The 26,907-nt window shown below is 41.2% G+C and overlaps 1 non-coding gene across 1 annotated transcript in view; it reads left to right on the top strand.

The window, feature by feature from the left end:
* Window positions 1-26,907, top strand: part of LOC114213302 (uncharacterized) — an 83,217-nt gene that overhangs the window by 55,324 nt on the left and 986 nt on the right. The window lies entirely within an intron of this gene.

Genomic DNA, 26,907 nt, shown 5'->3' on the forward strand with positions numbered 1-26,907 from the left:
TCTGTGTGTCATATTTCTAGACCAGTATGTGAGATCAATACTCTTAGGTAGCGAGTTCAGCTCCCTGGCTGTCCAGACCTCCACATCTTTGTGGTGTTCATAAAATAAAAGAAATTAGAACTTTCTGTGGTTTTTAGAAAAAGATTTGAAAGAAAGCTAAGCCAGTGTTGCTGATAGAAGTAAAGAGAAAGTTGAGGTTGGAGACAGTTATAGCTTAAGAAAACAGAAGTTTTGGGTAGATCAAGCAGTGGAATGTGAAATTCAACAGTGACCCTGTTCTATGAATATAAGCGATTCACCATATACTCTCCACAGAAAGGAAAAAAAAAGTACTTTGTGAAACTATTTCAGCTGGTGTCTCAACTAGTACAAAAATTGCTCATCAAGTGAGAGATAAAATTTTAGTGGAAATTGAAAAGACAATTTGTAGTATAATGATATGCACAGAAAGCCTGTGTCTGTAGAGAAAACTGATTTGGGTGAAATCCAGAAATTTCCATAATTAAGATCTTGGGGATTTGTGAAAAACTAGATAACTTCTCTTTCAAATGGATTAGGTAGCTGAAGAAATTTACATCTATATATCCATCCATCCATCCATCTATCCATTCAGTCTTTTTTTTTTTTTTTTGAAAAACCAAGAGTACTGTGTGCCAGGCATTGTGCTAAGAGGGGGGATATTGAGTTTAAGGGACAGTGACTCCTAAAGGAGGAGGTCTAAGGCATGTTGTCAGAGAAGACCACTTATTATGGAACAAGGACCAATCTAGGTATAGGATTGGAAAGAAGATAACCCTTATCATTTACCTCATATTACCTCCATTTTCTACTCACTCTACTTTTGGGCATTAGAACAATTTGACAGGTAGGCAAATCCACTCAACCTTATCCACCCTTGATTCCCCCCACCAAACTGTTTTTCAAAGAATCCTTGATTATATGGCTGTACAAATTATACATCATAGGGAAGCTTGTCAATAAGAAATAGCAGAACTTATACAGTAATAAAAGCAGGAGATATCACTTTGGTTTTATGTGACTTCCTGTGTTTCTGGTAATGTGAGATTAAGGGCTCTTTCTTCTTGCTGAATGTTCTTTCCACATGGATGGGAGAATCACCATGGATGCTGATGGTTAAAGTGGTTTCAGAAGGAGGACGCAGAATCTGGGACTCGTTTTCTATCTTTCAGGGTCTCAATTGTCTCATTTTAGTCTACTCTTGCTCCCTTTCCTAAACCAATAACAAATGATAGAAAACACATTATGGCACAGTTATTATAGGGCCTTTTTAATATTAACTCATTTATTGGTTACCACTATCCTAGAAGGTAGATGCTGTTTTTGTCCCCATTTTACAGATGAGGGAAAGGGGCCCAGAGAGATTGTTTGAAATTGCACAACTAGTAGACTAGAGAGCCTGGATTCAAACTCATAAGGTTTAGCCCAGAAGACTCTGAGTATACTACCTCTCACACTAAAGTTAATCTGATGACAGAAATGTCCCTCATTCATCATATCTTCAGTCAATGTTGCATGTGACAAGAGACTCAACGAGGTCTTCCTCCCAGTGGATTTTCTATTGACTCCCATTTGATTAACTCCTACGGAGAAAGGGCAAATATTAAGAGCTTTAAAGCAGGGGCGCCTGGGTGGCTTAGTTGTTGGGCATCTGCCTTCGGCTCAGGTCATGGTCCCAGGGTCCTGGGATCAAGCCCCGCATTGGGCTCCCTGCTTGGCAGGGAGCCTTCTTCTCCCTCTCCCACTCCCCCTTCTTGTGTTCCCTCTCTCACTATCTCTCTCTCTGTCAAATAAATAAATAAAATCTTTAAAAAAAAGAGCTTTAAAGCATATCTCAGTGGGAAATGGGAGAATTTTGAAGGCATTTCCAAGTATGCTTTGATTGTGATCCTGGCTCCATGTCCATTGGACATAATAAAGATAATAAAGATAAATGAGTCAATAAAAGGTTCTCTATAGCAGACACTCTATTACAAATATGTCTCCCTTGCTCTGCAGCTGGTAGGTAATGAGTTGCTGTCTGATGAGCAGAAACAAGGACTATTGTTTGGCTTTTAGGAGTTTCAGTCTCTCCCCTTCCTCACAGAGGACCAGTGGGTGCCAGATATTCTAGAGGGTCAGCAGAAGTCCTGGACTGAACTCCTTCCCTGACTGAACATCCCCAGATGCCTTTAACTCTCTCCTTTTAAAGCAGTAATAAAATATATCAGAAATAAAAAATCAAAGTACTCATCTTAGCTCACAAAATGGGTGAGCCAGCTCCATGTAACCTTCACCTTTTCTTTTTCCTGTGAGACATTTTTGGAAACTATTTTAAGTTGTTGAAGGAACATTCCACTTGAAGAAAAGGTTAAAGCAGTCGTGACTGGGCTGAGAGGACAAAAAGCCAGGAGAGTGAGCTAAGGTTCCGGGCGCTTCATTGACCTATTTCTGCCAGTTTTGCAAAACAGTACAACACCCTCACCCCTCAAGTAGTTGGACGACAGTCAGGGCCATCCATCAGAGGCAAAATCCTTGAGTCTAGAATTGTTTCTCTGCCCACCTTCCCAGGTGACCACTCTGAGGGACCATTGTGGCCAGGCTGTCTTGAGCATTGGGAGAGCAGGAAAATGCCTTCGTCCACCAAACTATTCTCCCTGACTTTTCCTCCTTTTCCCTCTCCTTTGGGACCTGGAAGGGTACATTTTGATTGAAGGAAAAAGAAAGTCTAAAAGTGAACTCATCTAGATGTGGTCATGAGTGTTTTTGTCCCAGCCGTGCTAGATATGATCTAATCGGATGCCTTGGGCCACTGAGGATATGTGGGGCTTTGCTTGGATTCATAGGACCCAATCACAGCTCAATTTCACATTCCACTGCTTGATTAACCCAAACTTGTTTTCTAGTTTAGAATTTTAGCTATCATTGACTTCAACTTTCTCTCTGCTTCTACCAGCAAGGAAACCCCATTGTTTCCTTGTACTGGTTTGCTTTATTTTCTCTCATTTTCCTAATCAAGACAGTTTCTTTTGAATAATTCAACTTTGGACCAATAAAAAGATGCTTGTTTACATGTCTGAATCTTTAAGGCAATAAGACTGTGCCTTCCCAAAGTGACACAGCAACACAGAATAGAACTCCAAGAAATGTCCATTAAGTAAGCAAATAAACATTTGGGTCACTGTCCTGCACTGGAAACCAGCTGCATCACATCCTTTCTTTCCAATGACTGTAGTAAATTTCTTGGTTCTTGGTGCCATTTCCTTAAGTGTGAAGCCTATGCTTTACCACTATGAACTGTGTGACTCAGGGCAAGGTTTCTAAACCTCTTAGTGCCTCAGTGTCCTCATTTATAAAAGTGGCCTTAAAATAGGACCTCCTTCCTTGGGCTGTTGGAAGAATTAAATGAGATAATCCATGTGAAATCCTTTAGCATGGCTTGGCTTATGGTACATGTTGTTCCAGGTTCAAAGCCCATGCTTCCTGCAGAATACCCAAGGATTGAATTACTCTTTTGTGTCAATGGACACTCTGATCCTGAGCACATTTTCAGAGCAGAGATGAGTGGTCAGGCTTTTGTGTAGGGTACACTGAGGGGCCTGGCCTCATGCTGCCATGTCTGAAACTCTGATGGTTCCTGCTCTACTACTAGTAGCATGGGACAAAATACTGCAAACTTAGAGGCACAAAGTAACCTCTTTGCCGTAACATATTCTGTGGGCCAGGAATTCAGAAATGGTGCAGTAGGGATGGTTTGTTTGTTCTACAATGCCTGGGTCCTCAGCTGAGAAGACTCTAGTGGCTAGGGGCTGGCATCACTGAGGGCTTTGTCACTCACATGTTTAGCACCTGGGCTGGTGTGTTAGTTTCCTAGGGCTGCTGTAAGAAAATACTATTAATTGTGTTGCTTACAACAACAAAAATGTATTCTCTGACAGTTCTGGAGGCTAGCAGTCTAAATCAAGGTGTTAGCAGGGCCATGTTCCCTCAAAAGCTCTAGGTGTGGATCCTTCCTTGTATCTTCCAGCTTCTGGTGGCCCCAGGTGCTCTTTGGCTCGTGGCAGCATGATTTCACTCTCCACCTCTATCTGTACATGGCTGTTTTTCCTGTGTGTTTGTGTTTTCACATGATGTTCTTCTCTCTCTCATAAGGACATGTTAAGGGCCCACACTACTCCAAATGGCCTCATCTTAACTTATTACTATATTTCCAAATAAGGTCACATTCTGAGATACTGAGGGTTAGATCTTCAGCATATCTTTTGGGGGGGGGGAACAATTCAACCCCATAGCAGCTGGGATGAACTCAAACGCTGGGCTGAACTGGCATTATTGACCAAAGTGCCTACATGTGGTGGCTTTCCAGGTGGCTTGGGTACCTCACAGCATGGTGTTTAATTTCTGAGAGGGAACATCCTAAAAGCGAACATTCCAAGAGAACCAAATAGGAGCTGCATGGCCATTTATGACCCAGCCATGAAGTCACACAGCATCACTTCTGCTTTACTCAAATGGTCAAACCAGTCACCGTCTATCCAGATTCTACCTCTTGAGGGGAGGGATGTCAAAGAATTTGGAGACCATGTTTTAATCACTCACCTTCTGCCCCCACAACACACATAGCCTGGGAATAGTTTTTCTGAATCTGCTCATTAAGTTTCCATATTAAAATACAGAACACTGGATCTCCTCTGAGGAAGTAGAAAGGTTATTCTCTCCCACATTCCCATAAAATATTTTTCAGTGTCATTTTGAAGATAAGATACTAGGCTGAACTACTCTATATTTTAATTTAAAAATCAAAGAATTTTAAAGAAGAAAAACTAGACTGGGAAAAAGTATTTTTGAAAAAAAAAGAATTTTATATGAGCTGAAAATAGACGACATAGCTGGGGTGATTACGAGCCGTTGCCAGGAGGCGGGAGGAGTCTGTCAAGTGAGAATGCTGTGATCCCACGGTAATAAGAATTCAGGCTGCAGCTTAAGCTTAGTTGTTGCTGCTTGATTTTAGAGAACAAACTGCCAAAATATTGTGGAGAGACAATGTGAAAATCAGACCACCCTATTTTTTTCTAATAAATTTCTAAATACACCCAGCACATACTTTCTCACTGAGCTTTTTAAAATGGGGTCTGGAAAAGCAGATAAATACATGATCATCTACTGTAGGGCCAGATATTATAAGAAAATATGACTGACTACATATGTTTACCAAAAACAGGTATCAAGATATTCACAGCAGCACTATTTGAAATAGGCCCCAGTTGGAAGCTACCATAGTGCCCACCACAGTAGAATGGTACAGTGTGGTATATTTATAGTGGGATACCATACTCATCGTGATGAGAATAATCTATAGCTATACCCAACAATATAGATGAATCTCACCAACACTGGTGAGGGAAATAATACAGATACAGAAAAGAACAGGCCATATAGTTTCAGTTTTATAAAGTACAAACCCAGCAAAACTAATCTATCCTGTTGTAAGGCCAGATAAGAGTTGCTCTTAAGGGTAAGAGTGGCTGGAAGGGGTCAGGGAAAGAGTTTCTAGTGATTTTTGGTTTCTTGATCTGGGCGCTGGTTGCATGGTTGTGTTCAGTTTGTAAAGCTATGCACTTCTAATACGTACACTTTTCTGGATGTATATTTTGCCACAGTAAAAAATAAAGTACTTACACTCAGATAACCACCAGGCTATGACAGAAGAGTGAGTATTATTGAAGAACACAGAAGAACCCATGTGGAGATTTTCAGTGCTCATATCCAAATGATTGATTTAATTGGCTTTTCTGGTGATGTTTCAATTCAGCAAGGTATTTTCATTTTAATGATGGTAAAATGGGTTTTGTCACCTAAATCTCCAAAGAGATTTTTGATCTGAGGATCAAGGAAATATAGGGGCCTTTGGAGGCAGAAAATTGCTCACTTGTCCCTTTGAAAGTACCTAGACTGCAGGACAGAACCATTGGCTCCAACAGCTGGGGAGGTGAGGGACTAAGGAGGATGACAAAAATGCCCACAGAAAATATGGGCTTTGCTAGATTCCCAGTTTACTTCCATTGCCTTCAGATCCAGGGCTCTCTGTTACTGGGATCTTCCAGGATGCCAGTTTTCACTCCACCCTTCCTCCTTCACGTCCATTACCCATGTCCTACGTCCCATGATATTCACATGGAAGTCTATGAAAAACGCTTTCTCCTTTTAGTGTCCTCATTGTTTTGTTTTCCTCCAGTGAGACTAATGGCCACCTGTCTTTGGGGTCTTATTGTTTTGTGACAAACCACCCTCAGCAGATTTCCTTGAGACCCATTTGCTCAAGGGCCTTAGAGTTTTTTTGGGGTGCAGACCAAGCTTCCAGACTCCCTTGCTCTGCAATAAACTAGATACAGGTTAGGTTGAAGATGGTACATGGCGTGTTTCCTGTGCATTGGCAGGAAAGGAATGGGGCTCCATGGTTATTCTGTCAAGCTGGAAGCAACTCCCTTGGAGAAGACTGTGTCACTTGGGCTGATTCAAAAGAGTGCCTAATGAAGGAAAAAGGCAATCATGGGCCAAGGCATGAGCTGAGCAATTACTTGAATGCAGCCATAGAGAATGTTTTTCCAGGCACCACATACACATCACTGGCTTGAGCAGCACTCTGCTTTCCCTGTCTTGGTGAGGTGAGCAACACATTTAATTTCAGCTCCTGTGGCCTTCTGCAAACCACCTCAGCTCAACTCGATTCCTCAGCTGTGTTTGCTCCTCTGTTCTTGGAGAACAGCATTTTCACTTGGTTTAAACTGTGAGGCACTGTCTGAGCAAGCAGATTGGTTACTAATAAGGAAACTGGCACTGACAGCTTTTTAGGCTCTGATGAGAGAAAAGAGATGTCTTTACATCAGAATGGTTTCACTCTCAATGTAGCATATCCACTGGTTGAAATTTAGAGAGAGAGAGAAAAAAATTTAATTGTCAGGCTGTGGTGCATAGTGTCAAAGTTACTTAGGTTATGAGAAATTCGACTTTTCAACAGCTTAAAGGCCATAGCTCATCTTTTTTTCTGGTATGGGCAGCTCAGACAAGGATCCAGAAGCCCCACCCTATAATTCAGTTCCATCAGACACTCAACAGAGGAAATAAGAAGTATTTGACTGTAGTGTTAGCTCTGGAATGTTCCTTGCTAGTCATATGATTTTATTAGCTAGGCTCATTCCTGTCAGATTAATGGATATATCAGAGATATTTAAAATTAGAAGGGTCCACAGAGATAATCTAATCCCATGTTCTCATTAATTTTTTTTTTAAATTAAAAAACAACAAACCTAGGTTCAGAGAGATTAAGTAACTTGAAATGCTCTGTCGGTGACAGAGCTGGGACTGGAGTTCAGTCTTGTAGCTCCTGGCTCACTAAGGACCTATTCATTGTACTACTCTGATCACCCACTTTTTTTATAGACATCTTTGAGAGTCAGAATGATTTCTTGCTTGAGAGGTATGTATCTCTAGGATAGGACCATTTGAAGGATAATCAGGAAAGATATGAGACAAATATCTTTTGTCCCATGCCTGCCTTTCTTCATGAATCCATAATATCAAGCCATTTTCAGTGGGACTGAACACAAAAGATTTCTAAGGAGCCTGGGTCCAATCTGAAATGACTCTACAGGAGTTGGCTGTGCCCTCAACATATTCCTGGTATATAGGGCCCTACTGGACATTCTGTAGAAACATCTGTACATGAGGGCTGCTCTGATTTAAGTCTAAGCCTTCAGTTCTTGGTGGGATTCCCAATGCCACCTCCAGTCTGAGCCATCATTCTCGAATACCCAAGAGAATAAAGATGTCCCCCTTTCTCTCTGAAATCTTTCTGATGTTGGAAGACCTAGGACAGAGGCAAACTTTTCAGACTTTTCTGTTGGGATTTAAATTTATGTCTGGCAGACTTTGGACATTAGAAGATAATAGTATTTACGTAGATAAATTGCCTTTCCTGTGGCATTGTTTATCCTTGGAAGACAACCATAGTGAGTCTAAGAGAAGATTCTACTATCTTCTGCACTCAGATAAAACTCAATGCTGAGATTTGCTGGGCAGGATTTAGAGTTAATAATGGTAGAGGTAAAACAAGTCACAGGTAATACTCTGCCACGCATCGCAGATCCCTACACAGTTAAATGAGCTGACATTTCAAGTTTCTTGCCTCTCTGTGACTAGTACAGCTGTTACAATTAGAGGGGCCATCCCTGGGAATCTTGGGGATGCTTTAGAAAGATATTTCAGACACCCAACCTCTTCTGTTTGCTTGTACGTATCCTCCAATATATCTCCTATTCCCTAATTTATTCAACAAGTATTTCTTCAACACTTGCTAGAGTCTCTTGGAGCAAACTGATAGATGAGCTTTTATTAAGCTCTTACTCTCTGCCAAGCACTTACACATACATTGTCTCAGTGGTGCTCAAAGTACTGTTGTGCATTAGTTTCTTTTTTTTTTTACATATCCTGAAGCCGTGGTTCAGAGAAATTAGATAAATTGTTCAAAATACAGAAATGCAGAACTGTGACTCAACCCTGGGTCTTCTGATTTGGGGTTCTGGGTAGTTTCTGTTACATCTGCCTCTTCTAATAGTGTACCCACAAACATTGAAATTGCTGACAAGAAAACTCTGTGGTTGTTTTTTTTATTATTATGTTATGTTAATCACCATACAATACATCATTAGTTTTTGATGTAGTGATCCACAATTCATTGTTTTCATACAACACCCAGTGCTCCATGCAGTACGTGCCCTCCTTAATACCCATCACCGGGCTCACCCATCCCCCCACCGCCCTCCCCTCTAGAACCCTCAGTTTGTTTCTCGGAGTCCATAGTCTCTCGTGGTTCGTTTCCCCCTCCGATTCCCCCCTTCATTTTTCCCTTCCTTCTCCTAATGTCCTCCATGCTATTCCTTATGTTCCACAAATAAGTGAAACCATATGATAATTGACATTCTCTGCTTGACTTATTTCACTTAGCATAATCTCCTCCAGTCCCATCCATGTTGATGTAAAAGTTGGGTATTCATCCTTTCTGATGGCTGAGTAATATTCCACGTATATATGGACCACATCTTTTTTATCCATTCGTCTGTTGAAGGGCATCTCGGCTCTTTCCACAGATTGGCTATTGCGGACATTGCTGCTATGAACATTGGGATGCATATGGCCCTTCTTTTCACTGCATCTGTGTCTTTGGGGTAAATACCCAGTAGTGCAATTGCTGGGTAATAGGGTAGCTCTATATTTAATTTTTTGAGGCACCTCCACACAGTTTTCCAAAGTGGCTGTACCAACTTGCATTCCCACCAACAGTGTAAGAGGATCTGTGTGGTTATTTTTAGCAAAAAGAACCCACCAAACCCAGAATCTTTGGCTTGGTCAACATGCTAATTTACCTATACTTAATATATAAGCTATAGTGATTTTATATAATGGATAATAAATGCATCTATCTACCTAGAAATTATTAGCCTGTCTTTTTGACAACAGATTTACCTTCCTCGTTTGACCTAAACTAATTTAAAAACTCTTTTTATTTCCTGAGTTCATCTTAATTTAAAAGAAAAGTAATTTGGCAGACAAAGTCAACCTGGGACTACCGTGGATCATAACCCTAAAGACCCAAATGTAGACAACAATAAACAAGTACAACATCACTAATGGCTAAAACTCCAAGTGAGGGCGCCTGGGTGGCTCAGTTGGTTAAGCGACTGCCTTCGGCTCAGGTCATGATCCTGGAGTCCCGGGATCGAGTCCCGCATCGGGCTCCCTGCTCAGCAGGGAGTCTGCTTCTCCCTCTGACCCTCCCCCCTCTCATGTGCGCTCTCTCTCTCTCTCTCTCTCTCTCTCTCTCATTCTTGCTCTCTCAAATAAATAAATAAAATCTTTAAAAAAAATAAAAAAATAAAACTCCAAGTGAAAAAAAGCAGAAAGCACACATCAGACACCCTGCAGAAACAATTAACTTCTTTAGGTCTTATAGTGTTAAATCTGGAACCATCACAGCTAAGAGGATAAGCTTTGGAATCTGAGAAAGCTGGCTCAAAATTAGGCTCTGCCTGTCACGTACAAGCTACCAGCAATCAGAGTGTTAAACCTGCGCTAAACCCCAGGTTCCTTCTCTGCAAAATGTTGGGGGTGGTCGGAGTAGTGCACCATGATAATACTTCCCTCATAGGATTGTGGGGAGGCATAAATGCCCCTTAGCACAGGGTGGGGCACATGGAAAGTGTATCATAAGTGGCAGCTATTGTTAGTATTATTAAATATGATATATAACGATATACAAAATCATAACCTGGCTTTATGCATTTTTACTCAATAAATTAAATTTGTATCAGGCAAGCTAAAGAATTTCCTGGATTAAACGTCTGATGAGAGCTCAGGCAGGTTGACATTTATAGTTCATTCCAACCTTGAGGGTCTTGATTTTATAAGCCCTTTTAGGGGTCTAGTGCTAATTGTAAGCAAGGTACTGGTGTCATGTTATTTTCAAGTAAATAGAATGTTAATGAATAGATAAACAAAATATACTGAGAAAGAAAACCATAGATTGAACACATGCATTCATCTCCACTCCTGTGCAAAACCTCACAGTAAAGGAATTTAAAATGCACGAACCTATGAGAACAAGAGAAAGGAGAGATGGTGAGAGAGAAAAACTCAATTTTGGAAGTGGGAAAGCCAACAGAAGACAGTAACATGCTTATTAGACTAGGGACAGTTGAAAGCTGCTTGTCTGCAGGAGAGAGAAGGCAACGGGAAGGAACGAGAAAGCAAGCAAGCCAATTTTGAGGTAGAATCTTGGAAAGGCTTAGAGTAGGAAACACATGGAATCCATGAAGGCAAGAGTGGGAGCAGGGCTGAAAGCAGGAGGCTTGATTGAGAGTTTGTAAAAGGAACACTTGGGACCCCAGGTCTCTCCCTTACCACTCAGCTAGGTGCTACCCAAGTCCCACCCCTCTCCCAACTTTGCCCCACTTACCTCTGGCCATCTCATAAGAATTTTTCTGATGTCACAGCCTGCTTTAGTTCAATCAGCTGCAAAGCATGAGTATAGAACCTTCTTCTTATCCACCAGTACTTATTAACACAACAACATGACGTAATGATGTTTGATGAACTTTACTACAGAGATAAGGAAGACCTAAATCAGATACCATCTGTCACTATTTTTAGATTCCACTGTCATGTCCCTATGAAGACAATCCTCTACTGGCTCTCAGTCCCCTCTGGCCCTAGCCTTCTGCCACTAGAACAAGGGCCTACTCTTGTCCCTGCTTGGAAGTCTCCTTTATCTTGTCCCCCCAGACCTACAGTCAAAGTATGGGAAAACCTGTTGACAATGTAATAGACAATATAATGGTTGACAACATATTGATGTATCTTGCCCAATCTGAAAATAGAATTCATCATTATCAGAGTAATGAGTTGTCTCCATGTGAGGCATTTATAGTTGGAACACTCCTTTGTTCAGGGATCTGCAAGACCAATGAGTAGGTACTTTGATCTGTGCATGACTAAAAAAAGACAACAAAATGAACCCCCAAGAATAAATGGGAGAGGACTTATCCTCACAGGTATATTCCAAATTCTTTCCAAAAAGCATATGCTTCTAACAACTCTCAGAACCAGTTTTTTTGTTTTGTTTTGTTTTGTTTTTTCCAATCCCAGATATATCAAGATTGGGACAGAATCTCTGAGCAGTAAGAGACTGTTGGGATCTATCTCTAATACATCATTTGGCTTCCCATTTCCTTTCTGATTTCCCTAGACAGTATCTGTTGCTCTCTTACTGGTGTTTTTATTCTCGTATGTTTATATAAACAACAATAAAATTATAGCTCTTATCATAGCATACTACTGTTATTTGTTAGCGGGACTGTCTGCTCTGCTAAGTTGTGAGCTCTTTGAGGAGCATTTTATTCATCTTTATATTCCTGGCACATAGTAGGCGCTCGGTAATGCTGCTGCTGTGTTGAATTGGCTGTGGTAAAAGAACAAAATGCTTCTCCTCAGTCAGCATTTGTTTTCTAGGATCCATTCCAATATACTTCCAACTCAAAAATGTGATTTAAGAGATAGGCAGAGGGTGAATTGAGCTGAATGTTTTGCAAAAACACCTTGTCTTTAAAGGTGGGGAAAAAAATCAGCCACCTTCCCAAGATAGCTATTCTGTCCCACATCTTGAAGCAATGACAAGATGAGTGCTATGATCAGAGAGGACCCTCAGAAAATAAATAAAAACCCAACTCTAGTAATGCAGCCATTAGCCAGGAGGGAAATGACGAAGGATATCATTATCATCCTGATATTTTTAGAAGTTCTTTGGTGACAGGTCAGATTTTTGAGAATCGGAAAATGATAAAAATAATCTTGTTATTCCACAAAGGAGGCTCTCTATATATATCAAGCTGATTTTGAGCACTGCTTGGGAAGGTTGAGAAAATATTTTTAAGTGTTAGTGAAATGATAGGTTTTGGGGGCAGACCCAGCCTTGCTTTATAAAAGGTTTCTCTTGTTGGGGGAGGAGGTGTTGAGAGGTTTTAGGAATGTTGGCGTCATAAAAAAATCAGCAGTCGATGCAGGTTTTTATTTCCCAAATTTTCAAGAGAAGGGTCCACATGGTAGAATTTCATGAGGTATATAGAAAATTGAAAATTGCTTTTGATATTATTAGAGGTGCCTGGGGAGTCTTCCTGGCCCCCACCAGATGACCATGCTATCCAGATCTGAAGGATCCTTTGTTTTTCCTTATTTTCAAGTCGCAGGATTCTGTAGGATTCCTTTTGCAGCTTCCTTTTGTAGCTGTTGGTGAGTGACCCCATAGCCATGTATCTAAAGGGGCTTGGAGCTCTGGATTTCAGTTAGAAATGACATTCTATTTATTTAGGATGTTTGCTTCTTTAAATACTCGGCCATCTGACTCTCTAATTGTTTAGGATTAGTCATAAGTTAAGTAGGACAGAGAAAATGTTATAAATAGTTTATTGCATATCCATTCAAGAAATTTAGGCTAAGTTTATATATCCTAACCACTAAAAGACAGAGCTTATATGTTTATTTAAAACGTTGTTTGGGGGCGCCTGGGTGGCTCAGTTGGTTAAGCATCTGCCTTTGGCTCAGGTCATGATTCCGGGGTCCTGGGATCGAGCCCCATGTCAGTTCTCTGCTCAGCGGGGAGTCTGCTTCTCCCTCTGCCTCTGCTGCTCCCCCTACTTGTGCTCTCTCTCTCTCTCTCAAATAAATAAATCTTAGAAAAGAAACCAAGATATTTTAAAAAATAAAAAAATAAAACATCGGTTCCTGTTTCATTTAGAATATATAAGTCTTATGAAAAATGATTCTGTAAGATTTATATGTAAATTGCTCTTTTCCTCATACTTATTTCAGTACCTTTTTATTTCTTGTTTTTCTTAAGACTGAATTTGACCCTTTGAATGTATTCCCTTTATGTTTTTTCTGAATATTTTTAAGAACACGAATTAAAAATATAAGTCCACATGTCAAGGAAACTGTACCCTTCTTTCTTTGGCGTGTGGAAGTGATCTGAGTTTATTTTACTAAATAGTGTAATTCTGGTATGTTGGGTCTTAGTGTGGCCAAAGAGGCCTGATGAAACTGAAATAGCATTAAATGTAATATTAAGAAATATGTAGAGGCCAAAGAACAATATTCTACATTACTACAGTAAAGAGAGCACTAGGACAATGGAACTTTTAAGTGGCCCGTGTCATTCATTGTGCCCCAGGACAGCTCTCACACTCTGCATCAGTGACATCAGGTGCCGCCTCTTTGAGGTGATTTGAGGAGTTTGGAGGTATTTGCTTCAAAATAGCCACTACATCAGTAGGCCTGCCAGGGCACACATGGTCCTCCATCTATCAAGCATTTAGACTTAGGCAGTGAAGGCCTCCTGCAGAATGCAAACGTGTTACCAGGAGGGACAGTACATCAATATATAGCATATAATGCCATTAATTATCAAGTTAACTGGCCTATCTCTTAAATTCGGCTCACAGAAAAGAGGGAAGGTGGAGGAAATCTGGAGAGGCATTGTTGTTCTGACCCAAATGGAGGGTGCACTGTGGAGTCCATCTCTGAGAAGCCAGTGTTGGGGGCGGGGAAAGGAGAACACTTAGAGAAGGAAGGAGGAGGAATCAGGTGGGGACCACAATGACTTCACAAAGTTGCTCTAAGGCTACAGTTTCCAATTTGGCAGAACCACTTGAAATATAAAGTATTTTCAGTGGAGATTTCTATAAGCTGTCTCCAGTTTCGCATGGATTTCTGCAGGTCGAGGACTCTGTTGTTATAGTAGCAGGAAACGTACCCTCCTTGGATACTCTGCAGCCCTGCAGCACCAAGCAGGAGTCTGGAGCAGGTAACTTGAGAGGTCCAGCGCTCCCTGGGAAGACAGGTATTGGGAAATTCTGTCTGACAGGCATGAGCTGCATCCTACCCCAAATCTTCCTGGAGTTCCTACACTCCTGACAGTCACGTGTCCTGGAAGCATTCTCCTCATTGCAGCATGAGAAAGAAATGTAGGAGTATATCACCATGACTTGGGACTTGCAAAAGATGACAAGAAGGAGGGTGGGTCAAACATAAGAAAAAATGCTGCAGCTGGGGAGTCCAAATGGTTGTAGCCAGTGCCCTCTGGACGCTGTATGCTTTGTTGGTGCCCATCGCTTTGATGCGCCTTTCCAAGTCTTTTGATGAGCTCTCAAAGCTTTGGTGAAGTGTGCTGACAGATCACTGATATTCATGAGCCTAAGTAGAAAAGGAGGCTATGGTTTGCCCTCCTTCTCTGTCGGATTCCCAGGGAGCTAACCTATGATCATAGGGCAGTTATATAAACCTCTCACTGGGGAACTGGCCCTTGGGCAGATAATTTTTCTTACTTTTCTCTTTCTGCCCACAAGAGGCATGATATGGTGGGAAAGAAGAGGACTTAGAGTGACGAGAAAACCATGTGTTCATCTGCCTTCTAGCAATTTAAAGCTCATGTCACTCAGGAAAGCTAAGTTAATCTCATTGAACCGCATCTCTAAAACCCAGATGATTATAATAATTGCTTCATAGAGCTACTGAGAGGATAAAATAAGGTCAGAAGTAGAAATTTGACATATATCAAAATAATATTTGTGCAGTTCCCAGTGGCATGGACTAGCTTCTGTTCAGATAGTCTTTCTGACAGGAAAAATTCCAGGGTTCCTCCTCAGTGGACTAAGCTTTGGAAGCACTTTCCTTGGATTTTAGATGTGAAAGGAATCTTAAAAATCATCTTGTCCAGGGCGCCTGGGTGGCTCAGTTGGTTGAGCGACTGCCTTCGGCTCAGGTCATGATCCTGGAGTCCTGGGATCGAGTCCCACATCAGGCTCCCTGCTCAGCAGGGAGTCTGCTTCTCCCTCTGACTGTCTTCCCTCTCGTGCTTTCTATCTCTCATTCTCTCTCTCTCTCAAATAAATAAATAAATCTTTTTTAAAAAAAAGAAACATAATTAATTATGTTTTAAAAAAAAATCATCTTGTCCAGCCATCATACTTTAGTTTCTTTTGTATTTAAAACTTATTTTTTTAAAAAGATTTTATTTATCTATTTGACAGGGAGAGAGAGAGAGCACAAGCAGGGGGAGTGGCAGGAGAGGGAGAAACAGGCTCCCCGCTGAGCTGGGAGCCCAATATGGGGCTCAATTCCAGGACCCCAGGATTGTGACCTGAGCCGAAGGCAGACACTTAACTGACTGAGCCACCCAGGTGCCCCTTAAAACTTATTTTTAACAAAGAAATGCTTCATATAGTTTTAAAATAAAATATTTGTCATGAAAATAAATTTCTTATCCCCACTGCATCTCAGATCCCACTCTGTAGAAGATAATATCTTACCGAATTCAATTTTAGACATTATCTTATATCTAGTGCTCTAATATATGAAAATTTAGTTCATTAGACTTACCATTTCCCTATCCAGCCTCCCAACATAGTCTTATCACTATTGTTAGTTTCTTCATGGGATAACTTTGTGACTGCAGAAGGTATACCATTTTATTTCTAAATTTATCATGAAGCTATAATCCTTAGCTTCACACTTTAAAAGATGAAGCCATTGGCCCCCCACTCTTTCTTTTACCCCTCTTCCCACTTCCCAGTGTCCATCATTTGAATTTTTATGTCTTGTGTTACTAAAGTTGGTGACATTTACATTCTGCTTTATGATCATAATTAAGTGTCTCATGTCTTTTTTTAAAGATTTTATTTATTTGTCAGAGAGACAAAGAGAGAGAGAGAGCACAAGCTGGGGGGAGAGGCAGACAGAGGGAGAAGCAGGCTCCCTGCTGAGCAGGATGCCCAATGTGGGACTCAATCCCAGGACTCTGGGATCATCACCCGAGCCGAAGGTAGACGCTTAAACGACTGAGCCACCCAGGCATCCCTTAAGTGTCTTGTTTATAAGTTGTTTATAAAAGGTTACAGTCAATAAACTGTTTACCTAAGTGTGGTTAAGTAAATGTGGTTTGCTCTAGAGCCAAGTGGAAGACAGTGATTACATTGCTTCTTGTCAGCATTTTGGTTTTTTGTTTTTTTAAAGATTGATTTTCTAAAGATTTTATTTCCAACAGGAATTATACTTAATAGCAAAACCAAGAAGTTTACACTTAAAGGAATATTCAGTCCGTATATGTGAAGATTCTTCTTTATTCTCCATATTCTTTATTGTCAAGTGCATTATTCCTGACTGGCTCCCACCATGAGAAAAAAAATAGCAATACTGTTATTGCTCACGATTCTTGTGAGTTCATGTGGGAAACTGTATGCATTGAAACAACATAGATCTGTATTTCTGCAATTCCGTGATACAATTATTGAATGCTGGTTATTGTTAGTTATGATGCAATATCATCCATCAAGCCACTTGTGAATACTGGCTTCTAATGACTTCCTCAAATGTTATTACTGTATTTCATTGATGATGACCACAGATGAAGTTCTTATCCAGAATATGCAGGGAAATGTGAACAATAATTTGTGTTCTGGTTATGTTGAATTTACCACTTGGAATTTTATAACATAAATCTAGAACAATACATCTTTCAAATCTGTCTTCTTTTGAATTCTTTATGCAGCAACCACTACATTCCTAGAAAGTGATTATGTTAATGTTAACTGCACCCTGCCTTCCATTCATTGGCACCAGCAGAGATGAATGCAAAAAGAGGCCTCACTGGCACAAGGAAGGGCTGTCTCTCATCAGGCATAGATTTAGCTGACTTGGGAAAGTGTAATGTCCTCACATCAAATGGAGGCAGAAGAGAACATTAGTCAGGGTCACATAGAATAAAGGATACCTGCTGCCACCCTGGGTTAGCCTTGGGTGCCAAGGATCAGATATAGCACCATAAAACAAAGCCAGATGAGAGTTAACACATGGGCCCACACAAGTAGCTTAAGTCAAGGGTCTGTTGGTGTTGAACTTGTCCTATATCCAGTGTTTGAGAGTCAGTACACTGCCATTCTGGTAGCCCAGTCTCACATGACTCTATGAAAGAATTTATGAACCATGCAGCATGAGCATTCCGCTTGCCAGAATGTCCTTCTGGAACCAGGGTCGGCCCAGGACCTCAAGAAACCTTTTGGCATATGGATAGGGCAGATGATAAGAGAACATGAGGAAGGGGATGAAAGAAGACATGGATGTGGTCTGGGCTAAGGTGCTTCCCAGGAGGGTTCTGTTGACCCTGGCTGGTCCCAGGCTCTGGAGGAGGCCTTAGGAAATTTCAAAGAAGATGTTTCTGAAGACCAGATCCCATTCAAAATCAGATCTGAGCTTGGGTCTCCCCATCTGGCTCTAAGTCCCAGAGCCCAGGAGGGAATTTAGAACTTCAAGGAACTGCACTCCTACGGAGCAGGGATCTCAGGGTGGTACTGCTTACAAGTGTGAAATGTGGTGTTTTTCAGTTTATGCAGTTGTGGAAATGGCTTTTTCTACCCTAATCCTTGATTGTTATTTCAGTATGGAATTCAAGGCTGACAGTCATTTTAACGCAGAACCTTGAAGGCCTTTCCTCCACGGTCTTCTCAGATTCAGTACAGCTGACGAGAGGTCTGATGCTGGTGAGAGTTTTTATTTTTTTATACGTATCTTTTAAATTTCTCTTTTTCCTGCTGAAGCTTCTTGGTATCTTCTCTTTATTACTGAAATACTGAACTTCTATAATGCTGAGCCTGGATGTGTCTATGTGCACGTGTATATGCATGTATGTAATTTAGTTAGCTCATTGCCTTGGACACTTGATTGGCATCTTAATTTGTACATTCATGTCCTTTGACTCTTGGAAAATCCTTTGTGATATCTCTTTGATGATTTCCTCCCTTTTGTTTTCTCTCTCTGTCGCTCCATTGATTTGATGTGAGGCTTCCTGGTCTGATCCTCTATAAATCTTACCTTTTCTCTTAGTTTTTCACTTCTCTGTGTCCCACTACCTGGTGATTTTATTAGATTTTATCCACAATTTATTTGAATTTCAGAGTCATATTTTTATTTTACAATAGTCCTTCCTCATTAGCTATTTGTGTTTTGTTGATGCAATAATTTTTTTACTCTTTCTAGGAATATTAATTAAAGAGTTCTTAAAAGTTAAACTTTTAAAAGTTTTTCTAAAGTATGTCTGTTCTTTTCAGAGTTACATGTTCTGCTTGTTTATTTTGGTCTCTCTCTTGTGTTGTAGAATTTCTTCAAAAGTCCAATGATATTTGGCTGTTCCATCATATTTAGGAACCAGACAATAAACTGATCTTGAGGGGTGTGTGTGTGTGTGTGTGTGTGTGTGTGTGTAAGGGGAAGGGGAGGGGCCAATGCTTGCTGGTTGGCCATTCCCTTTAATGTGATGTGGGGAAGTAGGCAATAGTCCTGGGGACCCATAACTGTCAGGTTGGAGGTCTTTTCTCTGTGGGCATTCCATTGCTTTGGAAAAGAATCCTCTTGTTATTTGTGAAGTGGGTGTATTAATTTTCTAGGGCTGTCATAACAAAATACCATGGACCCTGTGGCTTAAACAACAGAAATTTATTTTCTTACAGTTCTGGAAGCTGCAAGTCCAAGATCACGGTGTTGGCAGATTTGGTTTTTCCCGAGGCCTCTCTGGCCAGTGTCAGTCATCTTCTCACTGTGTCCCCTTATAGCCTTTCTTCTGAGTTTTTGTGTCCCTGGTGTCCCTTCCTCTTATAAATGCAGCAGGCCGACTGGATTAGGACCCACCCTAATTATCTCATTTTAAGTTAATTACCTCTTCTTTAAGGCCCTATCTCCAAATATACCCACAGTCTGAGGTACTGGGGGCTAGGACTTCAAATATGAATTTTAGGAGGTTACTTTTCAGTCCATAACAGTAGGTAGATACATGTCTATCAGTCTGCTAATTAGGAGAGGGTTTAAAAGTACAAGATCAACTGTTGGGTCAAGAGCAGGATTTCTTAACTTTGGCACTTTTGACATCTTAGGTTGCATAATTCTTTGTTGTGAGACCTGTCCTGTGCATGGAAGGACGGTTAGCAGCATCCCCGGCTTCTACCCACCAGATGCCAGTCATGACAACTAAAAGTGTCTTCAGACATTGACAAATATCCCTGGGGAGTAGGGCAAAATTCCCAGCCAGTTGAGAACCAATCTGTAGCTTTCTCTATTTTGGGAAGTCTTAGGGCAGAATATAGATGAGTATGGATGATCAATGCACTATATTTAAGTAAATATTTTCCTACCTCACCACCCAATTATAAATGAGAAAACTGAGACTCTGAGAGAAAGAAGTAATTTGCACACAGTTGCATCTAACAATAGTAAAGAGACATGATTGGAATCCAGTTCAATTGGCTGCCAGTCCAGTGCCCTTTCCATGAACTCAACTCTGCTGCTTCAGCATGATTTATTAGTAAACACACTGCCATTCTCTTCAGAGAGACTTCCTCTCTTTAAAGGAAAAAGTCCCCAACAAATTATTGGATCCTTTAAAATAATAAACTCTAGTAGTAGCAAAAGCTTTTGGGAGGAACCCTTTTGAATTTTTTAAAAAAGAACTTAAACTCTTACCTCAGTAGGAAACTGTTTTAAACTGGGAGGGTTGAGAGTAGATAGTTACTGTGTTCTATCCTCTGTTAAGTGATCACAGATAAAACATTAACTTCATTCATTCATTCATTCATTCATTCTTTTAGTTATTTCCCCAAACTCTCTGGCTGAGGACAAGCCCTGCAATGTGTGTATATGTGTGCCTTTGTGTGTCTGCATGTACACACTTAGTACCTGCCTGTGTTTGTGTATTGTGGGTGATGATGTGTGTGTGCTGTCTGTGCATTTCTATGTGGCATGTGTATGTGTACATATACATTGGGTACACTAAATTTGGTTTTGCTCAAAAAAGAATAAACAGAATTTTATGGGAATAGTCCAGAGTACTGCACTATTACCCAGTGTTTCCTCTAAGAACAGCACACGCATATTCAGTGTTGCTGATTTTCATCCTTTGCATCCATGAAGCACTCTGAGATCTCTTCTAACACCTTGACAGTTGGTGATATGACCCCCAACCCCCCATCACCCAATTTGGGCTGACAGTACTGGCAGCACGCTGCCTGGAGGGCTCCTGCTGCCCATCAAAGTCAGCTCTGATGAGGCTTTCAAAACACACACGTGTCAGGTATGAGAAAGCTGCACCAGTGGGCCCAGACCCTCTAATCTTACTCCCAGGAGGGGGCCAAGAACTCTGCCCACTGGAGCTCATGACCTGGACCAGCTGAAGGCAGTGAATCTTGGGCTGGGGGGCAGAAAGGATGCTGTGGACTGTGAGGGATCCAAGAAAGGGACAGATGGTTGTAGACCAATGTGAAGGGGGAAGTATAGCCTGGGAAGAAGGAGGGCAGGGTTCATTCATTCTTTTGTTACCATATGGGCTAATTTGTTTCATTTCTTCAACTGTTATAAATTCTGTGATATTAGAGACTCCTCCATTTTCTTTTCCCATGTCCCTCACAGGGCCCAGGAGAAAGCATCTGAATACTAGTGGATAAATATTCTAAACCCAAAAATGTATCCCATGCTCTATTTCAGCAGTACTTACAATGGGTATTTCATTCATTCATGTATTCAGCAAATATTTATTGAGCGCCTACTTTGTGCCAAGTATTGTCTTAACTTTGGGTTACAACAATGAACAAAACAGACAAAAATCCCTGCTTTTTGGAGAGACAACAAATAAATCTGATAAGTAAGAATGTGAGCACTAAGGAAGACAAACAGAAAGGGGGTTTTCAGGTATGTGGAAAGGATGGGTAAAAATTTTAGATAGGGTGGTCCAAGAAGGCCTCAGTGATGTGTGTGAAGACCTGAAAGATCTCCTTGGCAAAAAGAGGAGAGGTGCTTTAGATCATGTGGTAGTTTAGGTCATTTGGTAGTAGACTCAGCACTTCACTTACAAAGTGGGTGTTTTGTTTGTTTGGCTTTGTGCAACATCTTCACCTCTCAGAGGAATTGATGTTCTCTTGCTTATGTCTTGGCCAATCCTTGCACCTGTGCGCTGGGTTCCATCTTTCCCATCTCCTTAAGATGCTTTTACTGATCAGTATGGAACTCACCTTACTGCGGGCTTAGTATGAAACTTGTTTTGGTCAGCATCTCCCCAGCAACAGCCCCACACTCCATGTGGAGTAGTTGATTCCAGTCTCCTGCTTCTGCCAGAACCCCCAGAGCCATCCTCATGCCCTTCTCCTCAGAGGTCCCAGACTCTACTCTGCTGGGTCCATCTTCCAAGCTTCTAAGACATCAGCTCTAGCTGAATGGGCTCCCCTCCCCTGAGTCCCAGCTCCCTGAGGCCCTTCACTGAGCTCCAGACGCGTCAGCACCTACTGGGCAGCACTCCCTGCTTAGAGGCCAGAGCCCAGCTCCATGGGGCTTCTCCTCCAAGGGCCTGGATTCCAGTGGCTCCCACCTCTGCCTTTTGTTTCCCTGGCCCTAGAGGAGGTGGTTGCTTCCTGCAGTTAAAATCTCTGTGCTTTCTCAGTGTTCCCTTTTGCTTTTTTGAGCCCTTTGACCCCTGGCTTTGCCTACCAAACCAAATGAATCTCTCTTGATCTTTATATCATGGCACTTCTGTGTAGCATTTTTACTTTTCTGACTACTCTCTCCTTCAAGAGCTCTCTTCCCTTCTGCTTCATGAGACCATTCTTTCTTGGTTCTCTTTCTCACTCTTGAACCACCCCTCCTCAGTCTCCCCCATGTTCTCTGGCTATCCTTTAAATCTTGACTGTCCTCACCTCCCTCCCTGGCTTCTCTTCTCATCCTGCTCCACTTAGACCATTCCAAGCCATGGCTTCAACCTCTTGTTAAGGGTTCCAGTTCTCCATTCCTGCTCAGACTTCTCTCCAGAGCTCACATTCCTATTTACAACTGCTGGTTAGATATTTCTATCTGAATATTCCCTAGGTTCTTTAGTCTCAGTATTTTCCAAATAAGTCTTTTCATCTTCTTATCCCAAAATGCTATGTTCACCATCTGCCCCATAACCCAAGACAAAATGATGAGATCCATTTGGATTTCTCCCTCTGCCCTACAGCCTGCCTTTACTTGCCCTTAACATTTCTTGAGGCTGTGATTTCCCTCTCCAGCTCCTGCCATAGTTCAGATAATGAAAGCTAACACCTCCAGAGCACTTAATGTGTTCCAGAACCCATACTAAGGTTTTTGTGTACAACTCATTTAATCCTCACAGCAATAACTCTATGAGGTAAGTCCTATTATTATCCCCATTTTACAGATGAAGAAACTGAGGTACAGAAAGTTTATATGACCTACCCAGTCACACAAAAGGTAGGCTCTTAACAGGCTGTTTGACAGCCTCTCAAGCACCTTGGATGAATCCCCAGCTTGCCTGAATCAGTTTCCTTCTGTGGAGCTCTTCCCAAACCTTCCTCCACCTGCCTGTCAGAATAGACTCCCTTTGTACTCACAGAGCACTTACTGTAAATGTTGTTAGCATGTCTTCCTCGACGGGCAGTCAATACTTCAAGGGCAACAAGGATTTTACTTGTTCAATTTTATTTCCAGCATCTAACCTGGGGCTGGGACATAGTAGATGCACAGTAAATACTTTGGGGACTAGCAAGTATTTTGGGACTCTCTGGCCAGTTGAATTCAGTGGTTAGAGCCTGAATTGGGGTCTTGCTCTGGGCATATGTGTATCAGGTGAGGGACACACCCCCAGGACAGTCACAGAAACAGAAGTCACCAGTGTCAGGTTGAATTTGGCCAGGTGATCTTGGTTGCCTGACATTCCCTAGGATAATATAAGAAAACTTTGACAAAACATTGTGACCTGTTCTTGGCTTTGAGAATCCTACCAAATGGTGGGGAAATAAGAAACAAAACTCACGGCAAAGGCAGTATGCTAATCAGCTCCGTGTGTCTTGTCTCATGTTGCAAGAAAAAAGAATCATGCAAATGTTGTATAATTGTTTGTCTTCATTATGTGAGCTTGTTCCTCACTTCATTATGCACAGAATTTGCAAGTTGCTTTCTGCCTTCCTCCCATTTCAGATAGCTGATTTGAAATTTCAGGAAAGGTACATATTAATTAGCAGGCCTCCATATAGCAAATATTAATTTAGAAACTGGTGTGAAGCATAAACATCAATGTAACATCCATTATAGAATGAGAAACCATATAAATGTTTTCAAGGCCCAGAGATATGGGGAGGTTGGAATCTATTTTGAGGATCTGGATAAGCACATTTTTTAGGAGATTGTCCCCATTGCTCCTGGGAATGACAGCAAAGGAATGGGATGTTCAGCATAGTTTATATAGAAGAGGTGTGAGAATTAAAATTAAAGAAGAAAAACCAAGAGCAAACGGCACATAACTATGGATAATACCTAGGTAAGTTTCCAGGGATGTTCCCACCAAGCCCAGATGTTTTAGTTCATGTTCTTTTGAGTGACATGAACACAAGTAGTGTGGTATTCCTCATAATTACACCTTGTGGTTAGTGCTGAGGAAAGAGACAAACCAGGAGCGTGGGGTAAATATGGGGCCTGTTCCTTCGAAACCATGTGACCTCACCCAAATCCTCCCCAGAGTCCTGGAAGGCCTGAGTGAGAAAGGGGAGAAGAGAACAGAGGAACTCTTTGGGGATCCCAGCACGCCTCCATGTATCAGCTGGGAGACATCAGCCAAGTTACTTGCCTATTCTGAGCCTTTGGTTCTTCATCTATGGACTATATAGATAATAACATCTACTTCTTAGCAGAGCTCCAGTGAGATGAGAAATAAGGAAGGTAAAGGCTTCTGGAAGAAGCATAAATAAGGGAAGCCATTATTACACTTTTTTTGACCAAAAGGGAAGTTGCTGCACTGTCCCAAAGTTCCCAGAGGAGAAGTCTTAGTGGCTAGTTCCTGAGAACCTGCTCAGCCCCTTTCAGGCTACCCTCCTATCAGAAGATTTCTGATAAAATCCCAGCAGATAAAAACATGGGGTTGACATTTTTGTATTTCATTAAAACCTCAAAGTCCCAATTTTCAGTCACTGCTGTGTTCATTCTTACATTTATTCTTGGCCCAAAGAAGGTGCTCAGTGTTGGAGAGAGCTGACATGGTTTCAGGGGCCCTGCCATTACTTTAGGGATGCGATTGGCATAGACACAAGGGCCCTGCTTTGAGCCTTCCCCTTCCTGGTGCTCCCAACCCTATCCTGACCAGTCTCACCACCCTGGAGCTGTACCAGTGAGGCCACCTGTGTATATGGGAATGGAGGTCTCAGTAGCACCATGCTCCAAGTCAGGAGCTGCCCCGTGATTAGACATAGAAATAGGAGCAGGAGGAACATGACAGCTCTTTTACAGAAATCTAAATGACCCAGCTTCAGGAGGTTTAGTGAAAAGCCTACTCTTTCCCATCTTCCCTCACAAAAAGCCCTATGAAAAGTTCAAGCACCTAGAAAAGCCACTGAAGGAGCCAAATAAATATATTTATGCATTTTCTAAATTTTAGACCAGTGGAGAGACATACTTTTTATAAGTGCTTGAAAGGTGTAAACAGTAAGAAGGTAAGAGGAAGCTGAAGGGCTGCACAAGAAACTGTATTTCAGAATATTTGATGGAATGGGATGAACATGAAATTATCAAAGAAATGAGACTTGGAAGAGGCCTGGTAGTCTAGGGCTGGCCTCCTGGGAAGTTGCGAAGGCAGCTGTACCTGTGCTGTCTCCACCTTCTCTCTCTGATTGAATAAAGGAGGGGGGTGGATCTATCTGGAGATTGATTCAGGGAAACAGATGAGTAAAGGGGATTTTAAAAAAATATGATGAATGATTATTTTCTGTTGCCTGGCTTTAAAGCAGAGATTAAGAATGAACAATAGTAAGGTCATCCAAGGACATTTAGGGTATGGAGAAAATAAATGAACTCTCAGCCAACTTGATGTGAGTGGTCATCCAGGTCAAATTCAGAGAATCTGATAAGTCTGTATCAGCCTGTGGGGCAGGAATTGAGAGTGTCCCCATCTGTGCTAGGGGTAACAATACCCACCTCCTGGAGTTTTGGGAGGATTAGCTGAGATGATGCATGGAAAGTGCCCAGAGCCCTGCCTGGCATGTCCCAAAGGCATTCCCATTAGGAAATGAGGGACTTACTGATCTTGGAATAGAAAAAAGATGTATATATTCTTGTATTTTATTTTTTATTAGGAATGTTGTTATTTTTAACCCCTCCTTATAATGTAAAATTCTCCTTTGAGTACACCTACTTTTAGTTAAATGGATAAATGACCAGGCTAAGAATAGAAGTTTCAACACAGAAATAATCCTTAAGTGAGCAGACATCTACCAAGTAGAGTGACACCAGCCAAACAGATATTTCCCAACTCAAAATAATGCTATTCCTAAGTAAAAAATGTGTCTTTGTTTGAGAAGACAAGGCAGAACCTGAAATGTATATTGCTAAGTGAAAGAAGTCAGTTTGAAAAGGCTACATACTGTATGATTCCAACTGTATGTCATTCTGAAAAAGGCAAAACTATAAGGACAGTATGAAGATCAGGGGTTGGAGGAAGGGAGGGAGGGAGGAAGACACGAGGAGGGGGATGTTCAGAACTGTGAAGTGATTCTGTGTGATATTGTCATAGTGGACACATGACATGATGCATTTGTCAAAATTCACAGAATATACAACACAAAGAGTGAACCCTAAGGTAAACTATGGACTTTATTAGTAATAGTGTATCAACATTGGTTCATCAGTTGTAACAAATGTAGCATACAAGTGCAAGATATTAATAATAATGACAATAGGGGAGAACTAAGGTGAAGGGAGAAAGAGCATATGGGAATTCCTTGTACTTTCTGCTCAATTTTTCTGTAAACCTAAAACTGCTCTTAAAAAAATTAAATCTATTAATTAATTTTTTTTCTTAAATCTTCTGGGTGACTGAAAAACCTCCGGTATTAGAAAATCTTATTGATTACATTTATTTTATTTCATTAATAAACATTATGCCTAATAAATATTGAGCTAATGCTAGGCTCTGAGGAGCTGAGATTAAATAGGGTCACTGCCTTCAGCAGCAACAACAACCACATCATTAGCTCAAAACAATAATACCTAATATTTATTGATTGCTTCTTATAGTCTAGGCCCTGAAATCACTTTCTCATTTAATCCCATAACCCTACGGGGGACAAATAAAGAAAGCAACATTTTATATTGGCTTGACAAATAAGGAAATAAGTTTGGAAAATTTAAATAACTTGTCTAAGGCCACCCACCTAGGAAATAATAGAGTCAAAACTGTATTGAAGTAATTGGACAACTGCCAGAAGTCTAGAGGGCCCCACAGGAACAGGG

Source organism: Eumetopias jubatus, unplaced genomic scaffold (assembly GCF_037043125.1).
Source record: "Eumetopias jubatus isolate StellerSeaLion01/CBP00866 unplaced genomic scaffold, mEumJub1_p1.0 scaffold_4, whole genome shotgun sequence".
Lineage (NCBI taxonomy): Eukaryota > Metazoa > Chordata > Mammalia > Carnivora > Otariidae > Eumetopias > Eumetopias jubatus.